Source organism: Hemiscyllium ocellatum, chromosome 28 (genome assembly GCF_020745735.1).
Source record: "Hemiscyllium ocellatum isolate sHemOce1 chromosome 28, sHemOce1.pat.X.cur, whole genome shotgun sequence".
Taxonomy (NCBI): Eukaryota; Metazoa; Chordata; class Chondrichthyes; order Orectolobiformes; family Hemiscylliidae; genus Hemiscyllium; species Hemiscyllium ocellatum.
Window position 1 is genome coordinate 55,848,061 of NC_083428.1, and position 23,225 is coordinate 55,871,285.

Sequence of the window (23,225 nt, forward strand, 5' to 3'; positions counted from 1 at the left end):
CGCACCAAAGACACTTCTTATGAAGAACGCATAGAATCTTCGAATCGCTACATTGTGGAAAAAGACCATTTGCCCAATACTGACCCTCCAAAGAGTAACCCACCCAGTCCCATTTGCCTAATCTCATACTGTACATTTACCTCTGACTAAGGCACCTAACCTACACATCCCTGAAAACTATGAGCGTCGTATTCTGCCTAGAGCCAGTCCCCGACCATATGCTGATTCTGCTTTTGCACCACAGATACTGCCACTAATTCTGAGTATTCCCAGCAACTTCTGTTTTTGTCACCAATGATGATCACATACTGATCAAAACTTATCCAATTCAGATTTGAAAAAAACCTGAATTTATTTTCTCAGTAGAAAATCAAATATTTGGTCGTTCAAGAATCACAGCAAATATCCATTAAATTATTTTTGTTTGGTCCATGATTATTATTTATTCACTTTGCCAATCCATGAATAAAAGGAATTTTTGCATGTTTTGTGCATTATCTTTTGGGAGGTGTTAGAGAGGGGGAGTGGGACCAGGGGGACTGCCAGAAAGGTTAATTTCCCACTAAAAATGGACTCACCTCGCTCGAGCAACAGGCCTCCATTGGCAGCAGTGGTGAGAGCGAGGAGCGAAGTGGGAGAGGATAAAATGTGCACCTGGAAGGTAAGCAATCTGACATATTTGGGCAGCGATTGAACGACAGAACTACATGTGTAATGTCTCAAACCCCGAACTCCTCTAACCAAAACAAAAGAATTCTGTACTGTGTTGATTAGGTGCTTATCTTTTTTTAATCCTGTGATTGGTGAAAGAAAAACCTTTCCTTTTCCGTTTATCAAATTTCAGACCAAGTTAAGCTTTAGAGTAAAAGTGGCAGGAGATCACAGAGCCATGTTATGCTCCACTTGCTCAATGTGGGAGCTCAGAGATACAGCTGCTGTCGCTGTTCACGTGCAGGACATGTGTCCATGTCCCTGCACTCTCCTTGCAGGATCTTGTCACGTTTCCTGCCAATGTCATTGGCACCAATGTGTACCACAGCCACTGGCTCTTCAGCCTCCCCTTCAGTATGCCCTGACCATGCACAGAGACATTCCTGATCCTCGCACCAAAGGCACTTCTTATGAAGAACGCATAGACGGGATGATGGTTCTGGAGCTGCGGATGGACTCACCATGGAGCACACACAATGCGGAGGAGGTTGTAGATAGCACATTCAGTGAACTGATCACATTTTAGATAAGAATTGCTGCAGGAGAAAGGGAATTGGTGACCAAAAGGCAGAGAAAGAGCAGGAAGGCACTGCAGGTGCACCCTGCAGTCACCTCACTCCTTAGCAGGTACACTGTTTTGGATACTGTTGGGAGAGATGGCTCACCAGGAGAAGGCAGCAGTAGCCAAGTTAAAAGCACCATGGTTGGCTCTGCTGTTCAAAAGGGCGGGAAAAATACTGGAAGGACTAAGTCATAGGGGATTCAATTGTAAAAGGAGTAGATAGGCATTTTTTTGTTCTAAGCCAAGACTCCCGAATGGTATGTTCCTTCCAGGTGCAAGGGACAGTAATACCTTGGATCGACTGCAGAACATTCTGAAGGGGGAGGGTGAACATCCAGTTTTCATGGTGCATGTAGGCAATGATATAGTTTTTAAAAATCAGGATGAGGTCCTACGAACAGAATTTAGGGACCTAGCAGTCAAGTTAAGAAGTAGGACCTCAGAGACTGTAATCTCAGGATTGTTATCAATGCCAGTGCTCGGCAGAGTAGAAATGAAAGAATAGGCAAATGACTGTGTTGCTTGAGAGATGGTGCAGGAAGGAGGAGTTCTGATTTTTGGGACGTTGAGACTGGTTATCTGGGAGGTGGGCCTATTACAAATTGGACAGTCTACACCTGGACTGGAATAGAACCAATGTCCTTCGGGATACTTTTGCTAATGCTGCTTCGGAGGGTTTAAAGTAATGTGGTAGAGGGATGGGCACCAAATAAGGAGGTTAGTCGACAGGAAGTAAATAGCAACTGCAGCCTGTAAGGAAATACATAAGCATGAGTAAGGGGAAGAGTAGGCTGGAAGTAGATGATAAATACAATGGGACAGGTTGTCTGAGTTGCATTTCTTTTAATGCAAGAAGTGCAGTATGTGCAGATAAACACAGGGCTTGAGTTAGTACCCGAGCGTTGATATTATTGCTATTACTGATACTTGGTTGAGGGAAGAGCATGATTGGCAAATAAATATCCCAGGATATCAATGCTTCAGGCGGGATAAAGAGGCGGGTAAAAGGGGTATAGGAGTTGCATTACTGGTCAAAGAGGAGACCATATCTGTGCTGAAGGAGGGCACTATGGAGGACTCGAACAGTGAAGCAATAAAGGCAGAGCTCAGAAATACGAATGTTGGGGGTGTACTCCAGGCCTCCCAACAGTGAGCGTGAGATGAAAGTACAAATATGTAAACAGATTTTGGAAAGATGTGGGAGCAACATGATGGTGGTGATAGGCGATTTTATTTTTGCAACATTGACTGGGTTTTACTTAATGTTAGAGTATTGGATGGAGCAGAATTTGTAAGGAGCAGCCAGGTGGGTTTTTTGAGCAATATGGAAACAGTATAACTCAGGAAGGGACCATTTTTGTCCTGGTCCTGGGGAATGAGTCTGGCCAGCTGTTTGAAGTTTCAATTGGCCATTACTTTGAGACTGTTGATCACAATTCCATACGATTTAGAAAACGCAAGAACAAAGACAAGAGTGGTCCTATAGGAAGAGTGCTAAATTAAGGAAGACCAGCTATACCAAAAATCAGCAGAAATTGGGAATATAGATTGGGAGTAGATGATTGAAGGTAAATCCATAAGCTGTGGCCCAGCCACATTTAAAGAGAGGTTGATTAGAGTTGAGGTCGGATATGCTTCTGGGGAAATGAGGGGTAGGAATGACAAGATTAGAGAATCATAGATGACAGGTGAAACTGTGAGACTAGCTAAGAGGAAAAAGGAAGTGTGCATAAGATCTAGGCAACTGAAGACAGACAAAGCTTGGGAAGAATATCGGGAATGTAGGACCAACCTGAAGCAAGAAATTAAGAGGGCTAAAAAGGGTCATGAGATATACTTAGCAAACAAGGCTATGGAAAATCCCAAAGACTTTTATTCATATATAAGGAGCAAGAGGGTAACTAGAGGAAGGGTTGGACCACTCAAGGACACAGGAGGAAAGTTATGCTTGGAGTCAGAGTAAATGGGTGAGATTATTAATAAGTACTTCGTATCGGTATTCGCCAAGGATAAATATTGAGATTAGGTATGGATGCTTGATTACTCCAGGTCAAGTCGAAATAAGGAGAGAGGAAGTGTTGGTTGTTCTAAAAGGCATTAAGGTGGCCAAGTTCCCAGTTTCAGATGGGATCTATCCCAGGTTACTGACGGAAGGGAGAGAGGAAACAGGTAGGACCATAACATATATCTTTCCAGCATCTTGGAACACGGGTGAAATCCCGGAGTACTGGAAAATTGTTAATGGTGTTCCCTTGTCAATGAATGGTGACCCTGATGTTAGTGGCAGGGAAGCTGCTTGAGAAAATACTGAAGGGTAGGATGTATTTCCAGTTGGCAGAAAATGTGCTTATCAGTGATAGGCAACATAGTTTTGTGCAGGGAGTCATGTCTTGCCAACTTAACACAACACTTTCTTTGAGGAAGTGACAAAGTTGTTTGTTGAGTGAAGGTCTGCAGATGCCATATACATGGACTTTAGTAAGACTCTAGATAGGGTTCCCCATGGTAGTCAAATTGAGAAAGTGAAGTTGTATAGGGTCCAGGCTGTACTAGCTGGATGGATAGAGAAGTGGCTGGGCCACAGCTTATGGAGATTAGTAGCGAAAGGGAGTTTCTGAAAATGGAGATCTGCGACCAGTGATGTTCAACAAGGATCCGTGCTGGGACCACTGTTGTTTTCGATATGCAGAAGTGATCTGGACGAAGGTATAGATGGCCTGATTAGCGAGTTTGCAGATGACATGAAGATTGCTGGAGTAGCAGATAGTGAAGGGGACTGTAAGAGAATAATAAAAAATATAGATGGATTGCAGAATTGGCAGAGAAATGGTAGATGAAATTCAAAGCGGGCAAATGTGAGGTGATGCAATTTGGAAGATCTAATTCAAGAGTGAAATATACAGAAGATTGAAAAGTGCTGGGATAGATTGATGTTCAGAGATTTCTGGGTGTTCAGGTGCATTGTTCCCTGAAGATGCAACAGTGTGGTCAAGAGAGCATATCACATGCTTTCCTTCATTCAATGGGGGTATTGAGTACAAGTGTTGGCAGGTCATGTTACAGTTATATAAGACTTTTTGTTCCCCACATTTGGAATACTGCCTACACACCTAGTTGCCACATTACACAAAGAATGTGGATGCTATGGAGAGGGTGCAGAAGATGTTTACTAGGTATGGTGGGTGCTCGCAATGAAGAGCTTTTGAGTAGATCAGTGTTATTTTCATTAGAAAGATGCTGGTCGAGCGGGGTAACTGAGTGAGCTCTACAAAATCACGAGAGATATAGACAGGATGGAGAGCAAGACTCTTTTCCCCATAGTGGGGGACTCAATTACTAGGGGTCACGAGTTCAAAGTAAGAGGGGAAAATTTTAGGGTAGATATGCGTGGAAGTTTCTTTTTGCAGAAGGTGATGGGGGTGTGGAACATGTTGCCAACAGAGATGGTAGACGCGGTCACGACAGCATCATTTAAGATGTATCTAGACAGATATATGAATGGACAAGGAGCAAAGGGATACAGACTCTTAGAAGGTATGTGCCCGGTTTAGGTAGAGGATCTGGATCGGTGTGGCCTCGAGGGCCGAAGGGCCTGTTCTTATGCTGTAATTTTGTTTGTTCTTTGATATCAGACAACTTGAAATCTTTGTACATTTTCTCAATCATATGGACATTTCACATTCTTTCATTTCACTCCAATTGCAAAGGATCATACATAACACATACATGCACAAGTACACATCCAAAGACACAGACACAGACACGTGTGCATACAAACATAACCAGATAGACACACACATGCAATACATTACTTTGTCAAAGAATATCAAAAACATTATCAATAATTAGAATGATAACTGGAATTCAGGATATTGAAAGGATGAGAGAAATTGTCTTATTCTACTTGGAAATACCATTATCTCAAGTTACTAAGGTAAACATCACACAGCATCAGGTTATATTCCAACAGGTTTATTTGGAAGCACTAGCTTTCAAAGCGCTGCTCCTTCATCAAGTGTTTGTGGAGTGTAAGATCTTAAGACACAAAGTTTATAGCAAAATATTAGAGTGCCATGCAACTGAAATAGTATAATGAACAAACCTGGATTTTAAAGTTTTTCATCTTTAAGAATGGGTTGCCGTTTTCAGTTCATTAATATGTAAATCCCCGAACATCATTTAAGTCATCTTCTCAAGATAACTTAAGGTTTTACAACAAAAAAGTGACATCTCAGCGCAGACAATGCATCAAAGATGTAAGGTCAGAGTCTGTCTGTGTCCCAGTCTTGAGTTAGACTGGTCCTTTTCTTAAGTGAAATTAACAAAACATTTAATGACTGACTGCAGTGTTTTGTTCAAAAATGCATACAGAATGCATCTGCAAATATATGTCTGTAAATGTAATGATATTCAAATGATGTGGTGGTTAATATAGCTTTTACATTTTCCAATGCCTCCTGGCACTATTCTATCCAACGAAATTCCATTTTCTTCTTCTTTAAATATGTCAGTAGTGCCCACATGTTGCTGAAATTTGCAACAAACTTCCTGTCGAATTTGCTCAGTCCCAAAAGTCGAAGCACCTATTTCTCCATGCTCAAGGTATATTCCTCCATTGCTTTCGTCGACGCATTCCTTGGGATCATACTTCCATGTTCGATGTTATGTCCCAAGAATTCAAATTATGTTTTTTTTTAAGTTTATTTCCAGTTTTGTTTTTAGGAATCACTCAGAGAATGTTGTCAACTGTCACATATGATCTTTCCATGAATGGCTAAAGATCACCACGTCATCAGGTTATTACTTTATCGGGCCACAAGTTTGTTCATGAGTCTTTGGAATGTGGCTGGTGTGCTCTTCATTCCAAAGGGTATTACTTTGAATTGATACAGTCCATTTGGGTTAACAAATGCAGAAACTTCTTTCACTTTCTCTATTAAAGATGCCCGTTTGCAACAATGCAGTAAATCAACTTTGTGATGTAACTGGCTTTTCCAACTTTCTCTGTACAGTCCTCCAAATTTAGTATTGGCTATGAGAGTGATTTTGTTATGTTGTTGACCTTCCAATAGTCCAAAGAAAATTGTTGAGTTCCATCAGCTATGGGAACTAATAAGATCAGTGAACTCCACTCCACTCTGCCTCGGTTCGATGATGTCTTCATTGAGTATCACATTCACTTCCATCTGGACCTGTTGGGCTTTGAAAGTATTAATCCAGTAAAGATATTGTTTTATTGGAACGGCATTTGCTACTTCCACCTCATGCACTCTGGTATTAGTTCTACCATTATATTCCTGCATATGTCCACATAATGCTGCAACAATCCTTGTGTCTGTGTTCTTTGCTCCTGAGACAGATAAATATTTCTCCCGCCCCATTCTTTAAGGACTTCCTCATTATTTAACGTACTTTGAGGCACATCAAACTCCATTACATCTGGATCTGATTTCTCATTCGGTAGAACAATAAATAACACCTGCTTCGCCAATTCCCTGTCATTATTATAGTAAGGTTTAAACATATTCAGATGGCATGCCGAATACAGCTTCTTTTCTGTCCAACATCTTTATCAGATAGTTTGCCTGACTCAACTTTTTCTCAATTTGATAGGAACTACTAAACCTGCCTTTGAATGTATCTCCTACTACTGGTAACAATACTAATACATCATCTCTTTGGGAAAACGTCTGAATTTTATAGTTTCTATCTGCCAGCTACTTCATTCTGCGCTGTGCCCTATTCAGGTGCTGTTTAGTTACCTCACCTTCCCGATTTAATTGTTCCATCGCCACTGCTACATAAAGTAAAACGTGAGGTCTGCAGATGCTGGAGATCAGAGCTGAAAATGTGTTGCTGTTTAAAGCGTAGCAGGGCAGGCAGCATCCAAGAAACAGGAAATTCGACGTTTCGGGCCAGAGCCCTTCAACAGGAATCTTCCTGATGAAGGGCTCTGGCCCGATACGTCGAATTTCCTGTTCCTTGAATGCTGCCTGACCTGCTGCGCTTTAACCAGCAACACATTTTCACCACTGCTACATAATCCAAGTATGAGAGCTCTGACTTCGATCCTATCAATTTTTTTTTTAGTTTCAAAGGCACTCTCACTTCCTGTCCAAATATTAACTCATAGATAGCAAACTGAGTAGATTCATTTGGGAAATCTCTCATGGCAATCCATACAAGTTTGATACCTTGATACAAATCATTCAGTGTATCTTGGAATGTATTTTGTCTTCAGGGTCAATGCCACCTTTCCATGGCTCCCTGGGATTTTGGATGGTATGGACTTGATTTAAAGTTTTGCAGATTAGAGTGGTGCTGGAAAAGCACAGCAGTTCATGCAGCATCCCAGAGCAGGAAAATTGACATTTCGGGCAAAAGCATATCATCAGGATTCCTGATGAAGGGCTTTTGCCCAAAACGTCGATTTTCCTGCTCCTCGGATGCTGCCTGAACTGCTGTGCTTTTCCAGCACCACTCTAATCTAGAATCTGGGTTCCAGCATCAACAGACCTTGTGTTTCTGCAGTTTGGAGTGTTGCATGTTATCCAAGACTTCCTTAAAAATCTCAGCAGTATAATGGGATCATTCGCCTGATTGAATCTCTCCAGGTACTGGATTGGTGGTGCTGGAAGTACACAGCAGTTCAGGCAGCATCCAAGGAGCAGTACAATAGACGTTTCAGGCAAATGCCCTTCATCAGGAATACAGGCAGAGAGCCTGAAGGGTGTAGAGATGAGTTAGAGGAGGGTGGGGGTAGGGAGAAAGTAGCATAGAGTATAATAGGTGAGTGGGAGAGGCAATGAAGGTGATTGGTCGGAGTGGAGGGTGGAGTGGACAGGTGGAAAAGAAGATAGGCAGTTCAGAGAAGCCATGGGGACAGTGCTGAGCTGGAAGTTTGGAACTGGGTTGAGGTGGGGGAAGGGGAAATGAGGAAACTTTGAAGTCCACATTGATGCCCTGGGGTTGACGTGTTCCGTGGCGAAAGATGAGTCTGGTGGTGAGGGAGCGGTGTTGAAGGAGGCCCAGGACCTACATGTCCACGGCAGAGGCGAGGAGGAGGTGAAATATTGGGCCACAGGGCGGTGTGGTTGATTGGTGCGGGTGTTCCAGAGATGTTCTCTAAAGCGCTCTGCTAGGAGGCGTCCAGTCTCCCAGTGTAGAGGAGACCGCATCGGGAGCAACAGATTACAGTAAATGATATTGCTAAATGTGCAGGTAAAACTTTGATGGATATGTAAGGCTCCTTTAGGGCCTTGGATGGAGGTGGGGGAGGAGGTGTGAGCACAGGTTTTGCAATTCTTGCAGTGGCAGGGGAAGGTTCCAGGATGGGAGGGTGGGTTGTAGTGGGGCGTGGACCTGACCAGGTAGTCACAGAGGGAATGGTCTTTGCGGAAGATGGAAAGGCGTGGGGAGGGAAATATATCCCTAGTGGTGGGGTCTGTTTGGAGGTGGCGGAAATATCGGCGGATGATTTGGTTTATGCGAAGATCAGGTCCACATTCTTGTGCATGCCAGGCCACTGGAAGTGCTTTTGTACATTAACCTGAGTCCTCCTTACACCTAGGTGACCTCCTTCTGGTAATTCATTTTCTACCCATAACACTTGCTGTCTTTATGCTACAGGCAACACAATCTGGTGCACCTCTGCCCATTTCTCCTCTGCACTAACCTGCTGGGGTCTCCACTTTTGGTTTAGGCTTCTATCCTTAAGATAATAACCCTCAGGAATATATTCTGATTCCTTTTCTGAGTTTGTATCATAATATATGTCTTTTCATCTTTCTGTTGCAAGTCTCTTAGCCTATCTGGACTAAACACTTCTGCCTTACCCACTGCCTGTGAAGGGTTTTCCTGGACTATTACGTCATACAGGGTGTCAGCTGACTGAACATCAACTTCTTCGTTTTTTCTTCGTGCTGCAACTTAAGACAGTGGCTTCCTATTATGACACAGTCTAGAAAACTTTCATGGCATTCTTCTTGTGACTCCTTAGTTCACTTATCTTACGTTGGCTTCTCCACTACAAGGGGTATCACTCCCACCTTGGATCCTGCTAAATAATTCCCAAGAACAAATTGTATTCCTGAAACTGACATTCTGTCAATCACTCCAACAGTTACTTCCCCAGTCTTGATTTGGGTCTCCAACCTGATCTTACACAGGGGAACGCTAACTTTCTGCCTATTTATTCAACAAATTATTACCTTCTTGGATAGCATGTCAGAACGGGTGATAATAATTTCATCTCTTACTATCAGAGACTGACCAGATCCCATACATCATGAAATAATAACTTATTTCCAGTCTCTTCCTGATCTTCCTACGTAAACCTTTCCCACAGAGATAAAGTCTTAACAGAAATCAGCAACTTACTCAATATCCCACCGCTGTCAAGGCTGTGCACTCTCCTGCAGCTCCTCAGCTTTTCTTTGGTTCTCCTTTACTACTTTCCCTAATACGATTGGATTAGCCTCTTGTCCCACATATTTTTCCACAATGTAATTCTTCCATGACCAGCACTGTGACTTCACCTGTCCCATCTTACCACATCAGAGGTCTTTTACTTTCTTGGAATTTTTTTTTCACCAATGGAGAACTATTCCCAGTGTGCTAGACTCTTTGCATTATAATGAAGGATCTCCCTTGCTTCCAATTTCTTTCCCTCACACGGTTGAAATTCGTGTCAGAAACTAAATTTCACGTCATGCATCAATGCTGCGCTTCTCACACCGGGAAGCTTCTGTTCATCACATAATTTCTCTGCAAATGAGTTTATGAACCCCTCCAGCAGAATAACCTTTCCTGACTTCATTTCCATCCTCTGAACTTGATTTTCCGGACTAATTAGCAACTACTGAAGTTCACACTTTCTCTCCCTTTCTCTTTGTCCTTCATCTCTCTCTGCTCAGCTAAGAAACTTCTCTCCTTTTATCTCTCTCTTTTCAGTCTCTTACTCCCTCTCATCTCAGTCACCTTTTCTCTCTTCTTTCATCTCTCTATCTTTTTGCTCAGCTGATATCCTTCTCACCCTTTCTTTTTCTTCTCATTCCGTTTGGCTCATACACAGTTTATGTTTGTCTAACTCTGTTGCGCTTTTGTTTCTCTGATTTACCTCAATGTTTGACCAAGTCCATTTCAATTTCCTTATGTCCCTGGTAAAACCAATTCTAATCTTTTTGCTAATTCCAAAAGAATATCCTTCCTCTGTCTTTGTAACCTTCCTTGGCAAAGTTGGGAAGCATCTTCAAACCTCAGAACCTCTTCATCAAAGTTAAGAGCCATTACTCTCTCTTTTAATTTAACCGACCACCTGTAATCAAAATGAAACAAATTGTTTCATCTCCGTTTAATTTAAAGATTTACGACACCAATCACCAAGTGTTTAAATCTGCTGGGATCTTTGGTACCCCAATTCTGTTCAAACCTGTCCAAATCCCAGACAAGCCTTCAATGTGTTAAAATGCAGAGGTCGAACCACTATGAAATAAAGCTAAACATACAGAAACGCTTGCCTCACCTTGTCATCTTTTCGAAGTGTGAGGGAGTAAAAGGGAACACATAATTGCCACCACTTAAGGAAAAGTAGAAATTTTCTTTCCGAACAAAACTATTGAGAAACTGAACATTGCTTCCCTTAACTGGGAACAGCCCTATTGACATGTTGTTCCAATAACACACAATAAACATTGCATTAACTTAATCACATGTCTACACAGTCTCTGCCTTCTCTGCTGTAATCAATCTCTTACCCACTGATTTCACTGGGTCGTCTTATTTCTTTTTACTAAGGGAAAGTGAGAACTGCAGTTGCTGGAAATTAGAGTCACGAGTGTTGAGTTGATGAAGGACTTTTGCCTGAAATGTTGATTCTCCTGCTTCTCAGATGCCACCTGATCTGCTGTGCTTTTTCAGCACCACACTCTCGACTTATTTCTTTTTACACCGAATATGTTTTACAGCAAAACGTATGTTTTTGATAGACTGCTTTCTGAATTATTTGAGAGCAAGATTTTAGATAGGCACTTAGGTCGTCGACTCTACAGCAGTTGCTCTGTTATTCAGTGGCAGCAGCTCTAAACAATTTTGAAAATGCCTACTCTTTTTTTACCCCCATCATTGTTCCCTGTCACTGGTCTGATGTCATCAACACAATAAATTCAAACTCGATTGGGTTTTAGTATCCCGGGCATAGCTTAAACCTTTTGGTTAAATTTGGAATGTTGTCAAAACAGCAACCAAAACTCAGGTATCCATTTAACAGCCAATTGTTGCATGCATCCATTTTGTAACAGCTCATCTCCCAGTCCTTCCATTTGGGCAGGTACACCTGCAATTTGAGTTTACTTCAATATTCACAAAACAATGTTCATTTTAAATTGGATATACGTGCTTTGGCTTCGTAACAAATGTCATTTAATAACACAAATCATTAACGAAGATTAATATTCGAAGTGCATATTGAATTAGTGTCATTCTTAAATTGTTTGCAATTAGCTAAAGCTCATACATTTCAGTGAGAAATTAAATTGGTTAATTATATTTTAATTCATAAGAACGCTAAATCTATTTGATTGTTAAATTGTTTGCTCACTGTGAATATGTAATGGATTAGAGGCAAACAACTTTTGAAATGTTAGAGTAAGAATGTATTCATTTGAATGCTGACGTTGAATACTTAATTGCGATTGTACAAAAATGAGGCAAATATTCTCTGTTCAATATAAAATAACATGTAGTTTTATTTTATGTTTGCATCATAAAGTGTTGTAATGAGTTTATATTTTAGTTCCAAATATATAGTAACAATGTAGTTGCTCTCAGAGATAATGCACGCATAGTTATGGGAAATAGTCGGAGTTCACATGGTATTGTTGGCCCCAATTTACAAAACACAGGACATATCTTACTATTGTTCATACGGGAAACTCATCACTTGCAATCACGACCTGCATAACTAATAGATTCCGAAGGATCTGAATTTAGGCATAGTGCTACTGGAGCTCACAGCTGTCTGTAATACTGAGTGACACACTGGCCTATTCCTCAACCTGTCCAGAGACAACCTGGGTGAGGGCAATTATTCAAACATACTTCCACAAAAAAAATCATTTGCAGCCCACCCTGGGCAGGTGAAACTAACCAATAGCCTATCGCTGGTCTTAGTGTAGACACACACGCTGTCCACATTAGGTGCCAATGACTGACAGCAAACTTACAAATTCATCTTCAGTCTCAGCCTGTTCCAGGGAGCAGATATATGGGTATGTCTTGCCAGAACACACCGCACAAGCCACTTGACAGCATCTAGCTTTCCTCCTCGATTCCAGATATTTGCACACTGCACCAGATGCAGGATGAAGAAAATCACAATTTGACTGTCTCCTGTAGCACACTGTGTCTCACAGTGAACATTCTAAAGCCATAAGCAGTATATGTCACCTTCACAATCATCAGTGTCAAAATAAAATTGAATTTGTGTGTAGATGGCCAGAGATTAATACAAGGGTCACCCCACCTGCTTTTGAGTGGGTCTCGATCGAGATCCGTCCTGCAGAGTGCATCTGAGGGAACCAGCAGCGAACGCCAAGCCGAAAACCACTTTAATAACTGAACTGTGTGGATTTTGTCTGATGTATGTCACCATACACACATTGTACTGACACTCAGTTGAATGTAACAATGGGCACCATAAGTGCAAGTCTCGACCTAACGCCACTCCCCAGATTCCTCACCTCACTCCCTCCCCCAGTCCCCAATTGATGAGAATCCACTACCTGGGAGAAACAGTCTGTGCTTCATCTCAGGTGGTCTATTCCATAATGGCCTGTTCAAACCACCTACTGACTTTACATTTCAGGGCTACATGTGGTGCTGACTTCCTGAGCTAATATGACTCCCAATATCCTGGGGATCATGAAGTGGAAAACATAGGAAGATACTAACCATTTTCTGTGAGATACTCCACATGATGAGAGGCAGATTTGATCTACCAGAGGGAGAGTGATTATTGTTCACAAAGGGTCAGCACAACTGGTACCCTGCACACTCCAGCAGCATCGCTGGGAACACATGCACTTGTGGATGGACTTAATCAACATTGCCCACTGCACCCCTGCACACTGAGTGGGGAAGTAATCATCAAAAAACTCATGGTATGTGGAGGTGATCGCTCAGTCCGGGAAAGTAGCATCTGATGCATCAATTTTAAAAAAAAATCAATTAGATTTACAGTTTTGGTTCGTAGATTGATTGGCCTGATTTAAAAAAATGGATATAGAACTCCGAAGTACAGACAAGGTACAGACTGTTCCTGGTATTATACTCCAGGCTGGATGCCCTTTAACTTGGTGCTAGGATTATTAAGTCAGACAGATGTGATAAGGGAATAGATTGACACATGAAATTGTGACTTTTTTGACATAAGAGATGTGGTTGAAGGAGGTCAGGACTGGCAACTCTGTATTCCGTAGCATAGGAACTATAGACAGGAGATGCTGTTGTTTTGTTAATTAAGGAATCAATTACTCATGTAAAGAGGGACGTTATCTTTGACGGGCCTTCAACTGAGGCTTCAAGGAGTGCGATTAGAATAAAAAGATGACAGATAATTGCTCGGGTCATATTAAAGATCGCCAGTTAGAAAAAAATACATGAGCCAATGCGTAACCAATCGCTGTAGTGTATTAAAAACAATAAGAGTGCAATTTTATTAATGTTTTTCAATATGCAACATTTATTGGGGCAGTCACATGCTTTTAAGAGGGGAGAAATATTTTGAAATTTACTGCTGAGATCTTCTTGTACCAGCATGTGGAAGGTACAAGTGATGGTTTAGTTCTGGACCCAACCTAATCTAGTCCCACTTGCCAGCACCTGGCCCATATCCCTCCAAAACCTTCCTAATCATATGTACATCCAGATGCCTTTTAAATGGTGTAATTCTAATTCTAGATAAAGCTGTAGCTGATCAGCATGGAGTGGGGGGTGGTGTTCATGCTCAAAATGGATATGATGAGAGTATGGGCCCAATATTTTACAATCTAAGATACAATGAAGGATAATGAGCCCACAGAACCTTCAACATCTGCAAATATTCAGAGCTGAATAACAAAGTAAAGAGAAGCTTAAAGCAGCTATAAAGTAAGCAGATCAATGCAATCCCTACAAGAATGTAGAAAGTGTAACATTGAACTTAAGGACATACATCTCAATTCCATGGGATTCACTTGATAAATAACCTGCTTTCTTTTCCTCACATCATTGTGGGTGTCCCTGCACCAAACTGACTGCAAATGCTCCAGTGGGCAGCGCACTGCCACCTTGTCCAGAACAACAGTCTATGTATAATAAATAATGCCCAGCCAGCAATGTTTGATACCTATCGTTGCATAATACACTAATGTTTCACAGGTTGCAATCTGGATTTCACTTTAAGAATAAATTTGGTCTATATTCTTGAGTGTCAGGAAGTGGATACCTGATTTGATTGAAATCTAAAAGATTTTGAATTGCAAAGGCTTGATTGGGCAGATGCTGAAAAATTATTTCTGTGGGTCAGGGAATACAAAACACGATAACAGAGGCTTGGGATAACGGGAAATTTATTTGGGTCTGAGAAGGATGTGAAATCATTTCAATCAAAGGGTATAAGAGTGTTTAGTATTCACCATTCTAAGAATTGTGGATGCACTGTGAATGAAAACAGTGAAAAGCTTACAGAGATAAGGAGGAGCTCAGGGTTGGAGGACCTGACAGAAATAGAGAGGTATAGGTGCAGGAGAATGTTACAGACATAGGGAAGCTGCAACAAAACAGAGAGATTGCCAGGATAGTGATGGGTGTATGGGCTGGATGTTAGAGAAGGCTGTAGGTGCTGGAAGAGTTTACAACAATAGGGAGGACTGGAGGAGCCTGAACAGTTTTTAGCGATAGGGAGGCCCAGTTGGAAGAAAGGCATGAGCTATTGTGTAACCAATCATTGTAAATTCGAGGGTGGGTTCCTGTCCTGTGGAGCGATGTACGAGCTGGATGAATCCTCAGTGACAGGAAGAGGTGAAGATGTTGGACATCAGTTGGGGTGGAGGAGTGTAAATATTACAGAGATAGGGAGGTGTGTAGTGACTGGAGGAGATTACAGACATAGGGAGCGTTGTTGGGGCTGGACGAGATTCCAGAGATAGGGAGAGTTGGAGGGAGCTGGACGATGTAACAGAGATGGGAAATGTGTAGGGTCGAGCTTAGTTTACAGAGATTGGGAGGTCCGGAGGGTTGGTCGGAGCGTACAGAGATAGGCAGGTGTGTTTCGGATGGAGTCACTGTTTTGCCTTCAGAGATGTGGTTGATGGAAATCAGAATTGACAACTTAATATTCTGCAGTACAGGAACCATAGACCGGACATGATTTGGTTTTATGAAGGTGTCAATTACGGCAGTAAAGAGGGACGATATTGTGGAAGGGCCTGCAATTGAGGCTTCGTGGATAAAAAGATGACAGATACATTGCTAGGGTCATATTAAGACGCCCAGTTAGAAGGAAATACAGGAGCTATTGTGTAACCAATCACTGTCGTGTATAAAACAATAAGAGGGTAATTCTATTTATGCTTTTCAATATCCAACATTTATTAGGGGAGTCATATGCTTTTAAGAGGGGATAAATATGTTGATCTTTATTGCTGAGCGCTTCTCATATCAACGTGTGGCAAATACAACCAGGGATAATTCATTGCTGGGCCTTATTATGGAGAATGAAGCCAATCATATTCTATAGAAGAATTGGAAGAGAAGGTGAAAACCAACGACCATAACATCATTTATTTTAAGTTGCTTAAGGAAAAGGCAAAAAAAAGTCTTCTAAATATAAGGTTTTTGGATTGGGGGAAGACAGAGTTTATTAGAAAACAGAATCTGGCCAAAGTAGTCTGGGGACATTTACTTCTGGATAACGCTCTCGTCGAATAGGAGTAGGGAGGAGTGTCCATGCTCAAAAGGGAATTGATGAGACGTATTGGCCCAATAGGTTACAATCTAAGATCAAGCTTCGGAAAACAAGCCCAGAGACACTCCGACGTCTACAAATAATCAGAGCTGAATAACAAAGTAAAGAGTAGTTTAAAGCAGCTATGAAGTGAGCAGATCAATGGAATCCCTATAAGAATGTAGAAAATGCAGTTAAGTAAGTCAGTAGAAGAGAATAAAGGAGGTGTGATAAAACATTAGCAGGTAAGATTAGTAAGAAGCCCAAGATATTCTATCCACATATCGGGGGAAGAGAATAACAAGGGAAAGAACAGGGAATATGAGGGATCAAGGAGGCAGCCTGTGCACACAGCCAGAAAATACGTGAAACACGTATTTCATATCTGTCTTCACTTGGGCGAAGGAGTTCCTGGATTCAGGGAGAGTGACCGTGTGAGCCTTTAACAGATTGATAGTGACTGGAAGGAAGAACTGGAAGTTTTGACAAAGTAAAGAGTGGACAAATCCCCAGATCTGTATCTTAAGGTGATATGAAAGAAGAGGGAGAAAATAACAGGCTCTGAGCTTTATTTATTTATTGTGTTTTTGAACAGAGTGGAGGTGCAATGGAGAGGTCAGCATCTAACGTCGGTTCAACAAAGTGCGCTGGAAATAAACAACGGAAGTAAACAACAGAATCTAATCAGTATTCTGTAACTTCCAATGAAAATAATTTTCATTCCTTGAAACACCAGGGAACGCAGACCAAGTTTCTCAGGAACCTCTTTGATAGCATTGTCTTTGGTAGAAGCCGATTGAACCTTCCCTTTCCTTTCTATGGAAATAAAATATTTACTGAGAGAAAGAACCAAAACTGCACAGAGTCCTCCAGGTGCAGTCTGGCCAAGCTCCAATTCAACTGAAGCAAGACATCTCTCCTCTTGTGCTGACATCCTCTGACAATAAAGGTTTTCATTCCACTGTCTTTCCAAATAGCCTGCTGCACCTTTAAGTTAGCGTATAGACAAGGTCACTTTGGGTTTTATTTATATCTGTACTTTTCAACGTTTTACAATTTATGAATTTTTCCAATAAAGTGGATAACTTCACGTTCTGCACCATATGTCATCTGACAATGACGTTGCCCATGTGGAGGCTCGTTCAGTTTTAATAAATATTTGTATCTTCCTCACAGCACACATTCCAACACAAAAATTAACTGTAAATTCTTCACTCTTTTTCCTGTCTTTTCAAGAATAGTTAATCCATCCGAGTACATTCATAATTATAGTTTTGTTCGAGTGAAGGAGGCCCATAGTGTCCTCACTGCCCCTTCAAACGAGCGTTATTACCTCCACCGAATTTCCCACTTTTACTATTCAACCTCCTTGGCGCATGCCAAACACAATCTATATCTTTCATTTGTTTTACTTTGAAAAGCTGAAGACCTGTCTTTGTTGAAGAAACTATTCACAGCGGAAGCAAAGGCAATGAGTGAAGGACATTACCCATCATTCAAATTGTCCCTCAACAGACTTCTGCAGTCAAAACTGAGTTGACACGATTCAGGTTATCCACTCAATACCCATCTTGCTACCTGTTTTCGTTGGTATTGTTTCATTCTTTGTTTACACTTGAACATCTGAGATAGAAACCCTTTTGCGAAGGAAGGGTCATGACAGATTTGGGCCAAAGGCAGGTAAAAGGAGTTATGTAACAAATCAGTTATATTCTCCTTAAATTATGGAACGGGCGCAAGGCGCTCAACAACCACTTCCTGTCCTGATCATATTGTGCTCCACATTGCAATGGCATGCCGATCATGCATTCAATTAAAAACTAATTTCTGCAGATAAACGTTCAATTAAATTACATGGAGTCACTGACTTTAACAAATTGAAGTCATATTGCCAAAAAGTAGCTAAGGCCACATCTAGAACAGCCATGCTGCCCCTGTATATGAAATGGTACATGTGCAGTCCAGCTCGATTGCCACAACATCCACAACATTCACAACATTCACTATTTCCACTATCAACTCTCAATGGAAGCAGTGTGTTCCAGATACAAGGTACATTGCAGACATTTATCAAAGTCCATTCAACAGCACCTTTCAAGCCTTGATCATCTGAAGTAGTAAGGGCAACAGATCTACGGAAACACTAACCCTGCAAGTTGCAGATAAAGTCAATGACCATCCTGACTGGGAAATATATCTCAGTCTCGCGGGTGTCACTTGATGAATATCCTGCCTTTCATTCCCTCACATTATTGTAGGTGACCCTGCTGCATGGGCAGCACACAGCCACCTTGTCCAGACAACAGTGTATGGGCAATAAGTGATGGCCCACCCAGCAATATCTGATACCTATTAATGAATAATACACCAATGTTTCACTGCTTGGCATCTGAGTGTCCCTTGCTGCATTTGTGAATAGATTTAATCGATATTCTTGAGTCACAGGAAACTGAGAAGTGATTTGTTTGAGGTGCAAAAGCAACTGAGCGGAAAGAGATTTTTAGGGCCGATGCTGAGAAATTATTTCTGTGGGTCTGGGAATCCAAAATATGATAACAGGATCTCAGGATAAGGGGCAACTTATCTGGGACTAAGATAATGTGAAATTATATCCCTCCATGGGTATCAGAGTATTTAATATTCGCCATCTCAAAGATTGTGGAAACACTGTCAATGAATACAGTGAAAATTTCACAGAGATATGGAGGAGCCTCGGTTTAGATAAAGTTACGGTGATATGGGGGTATACTTTCATGCGGGTGGTACAGGTGTGCGGAAGCTGCAATAGAACAGAGAGATTACCGACATACAGACGGGTGTATGTGCTAGAAGACTTTACAAAATTAGAGAAGGCTGTAGGGGCTCTAAGTGTTTCCAAAGGCAGGGAGGAATGGAGGTGCTTGTGAAGTCTATAGCAAGAGGGTAGTACGTAATTGCAAGAGTGGGTCCAGAGATATGGAAGGATATACGTGATGAATGAAGCCACAGTGATAGGAAGGACTGAAGATACAGCAAGAGATTACAGAGATCAGTAGGGGTGGAGGGCTGGAAGATGTATGTGTTGGTGGAGGTCATGCAATTAAGAATAGGTTAGATGTTGGAGGATGTCAGTGATATCGGGATGTCTGGGGAGGCTGGAGGAGGTGACAGAGGTCAGGAAGAACATCGATGATGAATGAAATTCATAGAGGTGAGGAGGGGTATTGCGGTTGGAGGAGTTTACGTAGATATAGGAGGATGAAGTGGGTGGAGGAGGTACAGAGATGAAGAGGGCTGTAGTGACTGGGTGTGGTTACTGAAATGGGGAAGATGCAAGTGTTTATAGAACATAGAACAATAAAGTGCAGAACATACCCTTTTGCCCTCGATGTTGCACTGACCTGTGAACTAATCTAAGCCAATCCCCCGACACTACTCCATCATCATCCATGTGCTTATCCAAGGATTGTATAAATCCCGCTAACGTGGTTAAGTTAAGTGCATTGGCAGGCAAGGCATTAAGTGCTGTTACCACTCTGTGAGTAAAGAACCAGCCTCTGACATCAGTCTTAAACCTGTCACCCCACAATTTGTAGCAATGCCCATTCGTACAAGTTGATGTCATCATCTGAGGAATAGGGCTTTAACTGTCTACTCTATCTAAACTTCTGATCATCTTGTATGTCTCTTTCAAATCCCCTCTTAGCCTTCTTCTCTCCAATGGGAACAGACCCAAGTTTCTCAGCCTTTCCTCACAAGACCTTCCCTCCAGACCAGGCAACATCCTGGTAACTTATTGACCAACATCATTGACCAAGTATTCTGCCTTCCTGGCATTCTTCCGAAAATGAATCACCTCATATTTAGCTGCATTGAAACTCCATTTGCCACCTTTCAGCCCAATTCTGCTGTTTGTCCAAGTGCCCCTTCAACCCTCAAAATATTTCCACACTGTTCACTACTCCTCCAACTTTAGTGTCATCTGTAGACATATTAACCCATCCATCTATGCCTGCATCTAAGTCATTTATTAAAATGACAAACAGTCGTGGTCCCAAAATAGATCCTTGTGGCGCACCATTGTAACAGGACTCTGTGCTGAATATTTTCCATTCAACCACCACTTGCTGCCTTTTACAGAAAGCCAGTTTCAATCAAAACTGCTAAATCACCCTCAATCCCATGCCTCTGTATTTTCTACAACAGCCTACCATGTGGAACATTATCAAATGATTTATAGAAGTCCATGTACACCACGTTAACGGCCTTACTCTCTTACACATGCTTGGTCACCTTCTCAAAAACCTCAGTGTGGTTTGAGAGACATGACCATGTTGACTATTTGCAATCAAATTGTTGCTTGCTCGATGATTATAAATCCCATCTCTTATAATCCTTTCCAAACATTTCCGACATACGCATAAGGCTCACTCGTCTGTAATGGCCTGGGTCATCTGTAGTGCTCTTCTTGAACAAGGACAAACATTTGCAATCCTCCAGTCCTCTGATACTAAACCTGTAGACAATGAAGACTCAAATATCAAAGCCAAAGGGTCCAAAAAATCTTCCCAACGCCCCAGAAAGTGCTCGAATAAATCTCATCAGTTTCAGGGGACGTTTTCATTTTCACTGCTTCTAGATTTGATAACACCTCTTCCTTACCAACCTCGAAACTTGCTCGTCAAATATCTCGCACCTCATTTTCCTTTCCCTCAGCGAAAACCAATGAGAAATGTTCGTTTATCACCTCTCCGATCTCCATAGAATCCATACTCAACTTTCCACATCTGTCTTTGACTGGGTCTATTTCTACCCAAGTCATTATTTTCTTCCTAACGCACCTATACAAAGCTTTAGGATTCTCCTTTATTCGACCTGCTAAAGACTACTCATGTCCTCTCTTTGCTCTTCTTAACTCTTTCTTTAAATCCTTCCTAGCTAATCTGAAATTATCCACCGTCTCATCGTCACATAAGCCTCCTTCTTCTTCTTAACAACATATGTAATTTCTGTAGTAAATCACGGTTGCCTTACATTATCACTTCCTCCCTGCCTGATAGGGCATGCTGTTCAAGGACACAATATTTCTGTTCTTTAAACCAGCTTCACATTTCGATTATCCCCATTCCCTGCATTTTGCCACCCCATTTTATGCATCATAAGTCCTGCCTAATTGTGTTACAATTGCCCTTCCCCCATTGATAACAGTTGGCCTGTGGCATGTACCTATCGCTTTCCATCACTAAACTAAACGTGTTTATGGAGGTTATATACATAATAAAAGGTAAAGGTACGAGAGAATGCCAGAGTTATGGGATGGTATGGAAATGTTGGAGGAGGTTACAGACATCATGAGAGTCTAGTGGTTGGATGAGGTTTTAAAAGGTCGGGAGTGCGGTGTGAAGGAGTTGGAAAGTATTAGAGAGATGGAGATTTTTGTTGGATTTGTAGGCTTTGGAGGTGATTAGAGAGAAAGGGAGGGATCTGGATTTAGAGTAGGTTGCAGCAATAGGGAGGGGCGAAGGAGGTGGAGAGTATTGGAGAGATAGGGAGGTGTACAGTGTTTGGAGTAGGTCAGAGAGATAGGGAGTGTATAGGGTTTGGTCAAGTTTAGAGAGGTAAGGAGGGATGTCGGCTTTGGAGAAGGTTAGAGAGACAGGATTGGGTGTAGGATTTGGAGGATATCAGAGAGATAGGCAGGGGTGCAGGGTTTGGAGGATGTTAGAGAGTTGGGAGGGACCTCTGTTTTGAGGAGGTAAGAGAGCAAGGGAGTGGAATAGTGTTTGGACGAGTTTAGAGAGAAAAGGAAGGATCTGGGTTTGAAGGACATTGCAGAGATAGGGATTGTTATGGGGGCTGGAGTAGATGAGAGATAGGGAGGAGTGTTGGGTTTGGAGGAAGTTACAGAAGTAGGGAGGTGTGGCATTTGGAGGAGTTTAGATGTGGGGATAGAGTAAGGTTTGGAGGAAGTTACAGAAATAGGAGGGGTATGTGGATGGAATAGGCTAGAGAGACTGGGATGGGTGTAAGGTTTGGAGGTATTTAGTGAGATAGTGAGCGGTGTAGGGTTTGGAAGATGTTACAAATATAGGGAGGTTTATAGAGTTTGGAGGAGTTCAAAGAGATAGGGAGGAGGAAGATTCAGCAGATATTTACAGTGATAGATTGGTTGATGAATGGACAGACAAGGGACAGAGAGTAATTGAAGGAGTGCGACCTTGGAGTGTCCAATCACAAGAGCCAAAGAGTCAGTGTCACACACAGGAGAAGCCCTTCTGTTGACAGTAATAAAAATAAAAGGCACAGTAGACCCTGCAAACTCCTCTTTCTGAATGCATTGGAGCATATGCCAGAATTGAGAGAGATGTCCACCAGACTGCTAAAGGAACAAAGAGACATAACAATACCTCTTGCAGTCAGATCAAACACTGACACGGAATCCTCCTGCTGACTCCCCTTCCTCAGCCTCACGGTGTCAGATCAAACACTGACACAGAAACGTCCTGCTGACTCCCTTCCCTCAGCCTCACGGTGTCAGATCAAACACTGACACAGAAACGTCCTACTGACTCCGCTCCGTCAGTCTCACGGTGTCAGATCAAACACTGACACAGAAACCTCCTGCTGACAGCCCTCCCTCAGCCTTACGGTGTCAGATCAAACACTGACACGGAAACATCCTGCTGACTCCCCTCCCTCAGCCTCATGGTGTCAGATCAAACACTGACACGGAAACCTCCTGCTGACTCCCCTCCCTCAGGCTCATGGTGTCAGATCAAACACTGACACGGAAGCCTCCTGCTGACTCCCCTCCTTCAGCTGATGGATCAGTGTCACTCCACATTAAACAACACTTGCAGGAAGCTTTGAGAGAATGACAGAGCTGGAAAATGTATACTGGATGGGCCATTTCAAAACCACCACCAAGACGGGTTCAGCAGCAGCACTACTGATAAAGATGGTCGGGTCAAAAAAGGACATAGCTGCAAG